Source organism: Dipodomys ordii, unplaced genomic scaffold (genome assembly GCF_000151885.1).
Source record: "Dipodomys ordii isolate 6190 unplaced genomic scaffold, Dord_2.0 Scaffold68, whole genome shotgun sequence".
Lineage (NCBI taxonomy): Eukaryota > Metazoa > Chordata > Mammalia > Rodentia > Heteromyidae > Dipodomys > Dipodomys ordii.
Genome location: NW_012267284.1, coordinates 7,060,027 through 7,063,014, shown reverse-complemented (window position 1 = coordinate 7,063,014; position 2,988 = coordinate 7,060,027).

Here is a 2,988-nt window from a genome sequence, read left to right as displayed (position 1 = left end):
CTCAAAGTGAGCGCTCTACCACTTGAGCTACAGTTTTCTGGTGGTTTATTGGAGATAGGTGTCTCACGATCTCTCCTGCCCGGGCTGGCTTTGAACCGAGATCCTCAGATCTCAGCCTCCTGAGTAGCTAGGATTACAGGCGTGAGCCACCAGCGCCAGGCTCCCTGAGCTCTTTTGCTGAAGGCTAGTGCTCTACCACTTTGAGCCATGGCTCCTCTTTCAGTTTTTTAGTGGTTAATTGGAGATAGGAGTTTCATGGGAACTTTTCTGTTGGGGCTGGTTTTGAACTGCAATCCTCAGATCTCAGCCTCCTGAGTAGCTAAAATGACAGGTGTGAGCCACCAACACCTAGCCTCATACACATTTCTTTAAATTATATTTAATCTCCAAATGAAGACAATACAAAACTATATCATACCTAATTACATCACACAAATTTATATTGAACCTAATTATATCAAGATATCACACCCAATCTGATATGATTGCCCTATATAGAACTAGACTTGCCAATCTTTCCTAATAGAAGGCTGCACAGTTATTTTTTTTTTGGGTTTTTTTTTTTTTTGCTTTCTTTTTCTTTTTGCTTATGTGGTGCTGAGGAATCGAACCCAGGGCCTCTGGCATGCAAGGCAAGCACTTTACCACTGAGCCACCTTCCCAGCCCCTGCACAGTTATTTTTAAGAATTACTGCAGGTTACAAACTCCACTTGAAAAAGCAATTATCTCATTTAAATGTGATAAATGCTGGAGGACCTCAAAATGGGTTGGTCACAGCAGATGTAGCTCTTTACACTGGAAATTTTCAAACCTTAAAAGGCTTTAGAGATTTGGACCTAAATGTGTTTGAGATCTGGGAACAGACGAGACCATAACATACTGCAAAACTGGGGTGTTGACAGAGTGCTAGCCAATGAGCAAAGCAAAAGGGGAAGGTAGTGAGTTCAAGTCCTGGTCTTGGACCAAAAAGGAGAAAGAAAGAAAGAAAGGCAGGCAGGAAGGAAGGAAAGAAGGAAGGAAGGAAGGAAGGAAGGAAGGAAGAAAGAAAGAAAGAAAGAAAGAAAGAAAGAAAGAAAGAAAGAAAGAAGAACACAAAAACCTATGTTGTCTAGGTGGTTTTCTTGAAGGTACAAGGATTTTTGCACCAATTGCCAAACACTCTAGATTGTAGAGAGTGGGAATTCTTCTGCTATCCTTTTCTTTCTCTCTTTTTCTCTCACCTTCTCCTTCCTTCCTTCCTTCCTCCCTTCCCTCCCTCCCTTCCTCTCTCTCCACTATGGGAGGGTCAGGAAGGTTGTGAAGTTATTCGAAAGTAAAAGAATCTAAGCCCAGTGCTTCCTCTTTTCAACTACTACTGAAGCAGGAGGGGCCAGAATGAAGTTCAATCCCGTTTTCACTTCTGATGGAAGGGGCGGTGTGTGAAGAGTGGAGGGAGAGAAGTCATGGAAGGCATTTCCTTGACCTTCCCATGTCCATAGGAGGATGATATCTTCTTCTCTTTCCCAAGACACAGCAGTACAGTGTGGCAGCGATGCCCTTCCCAAGGGCTGGAAAGGCGCAGCCTGTGTAGGACACTGGAGACTGTATACTGGGAGGGTCATAGAATGGGCAGAGCAGTCCAGGCTTGCAGGAAGCAGTGTGTCATCCACACCGCATGTGTGTAGCAGGGGAAGGATAGTGGCACCACTGCCCACGGGCATTTTCCCCAGCAAGATGGTGAGCACCAGGCTGAAACTGAACAAAGACCACAAAAAAGATCCTGGCATGGAAAACCAAGTCCTGGCAAATATAAGGGAGAAACCTTAGAAGACGCAGGTATGAAGTCATCTTTTTATTTTTGTTGTTTGTTGTGAGCCTTGAACTCTGGGCCTGGGCGCTGTCCCTCAGCTCTTCAGCTCAAGGCGAGCACTCTACCACTTGAGCCACAGCGCCACTTCTGGTTTTCTGGTGGTTAATTGGAGATAAGAGTCTCATGGACTTTCCTGCCTGGGCTGGCTGTGAACTGTGATCCTCAGATCTCAGCCTCCTGAGTAGCTAGGATTACTGGTGTGAGCCACTGGCGCCCAGACTTTCATTAAAAACTTCTTAAATAGCTGGGTACCAGTGGTTCATGCCTGTATTTCTATCTACTCAGGAGGCCAAGATCTGAGGATTGTGGTTCAAAGCCAGCCCCGGCAAGAAAGTCCATGAGACTTGTATTTCCAATGAACCTCAAAAAGCCAGCTGTGAGCTGTGGCTCTAGTGGTAGAGCATTAGCCTTGAGCATAAAGCTTAAGGACAGCACCCAGGTCCTGAGTTCCAGCCATAGGACTCTTTCTCTCTCTCTCTCTCTCACATACACACACAAAACAAAAACTTCTTTCAAAGCCCAATTTAGAGATGGTTCTTTATTATATGGTTGTATCTGCCAAAATTAAAGAGTGCATCCTTGGTCTCTCCTCTAGGGGGCACCCCTCAGGCACAGTGGAAGAAATCTCCATCTCTAAAAAGTCCTGAGCATGTACTTTCAGCATGAGAAGTGGCCTCTTTTGCCACCAGGTACTTACTTACACAAGTGACAGGAGCCTGAGATAAATTGGGGTCACTGGTGACACGAAGTATGTGGGCCTGTCTTTTAGGAGGCTATTTTTGGCATCTTGTACTTTGAACGAATCAGTTGTTCTGTGGAGCCAGGCATCTGGTGATCAGCTTTATGTGACCTTTGACACATTTGTGTTAGTGCAGTCTCCCCTCCCCCCATGAGACATTTATTACTCTGTGGGTTGGTTTATGATTTATTTCATTAAGATCAACAGAAATCTGTCACTAAACAGAGAAGGAAAAATAAGCACTGAAATCAGACCGGGCAGTGGAGACATTACAATTTATTTTGTAATATATATGTAAATAAAAATTATAAAAGGAGGGCTGGGAAGGTGGCTCAGTGGTAGAGCGCTTGCCTTGCATGCCTGAGGCCCTGGGTTCAATTCCTCAGCACCACATAAGCA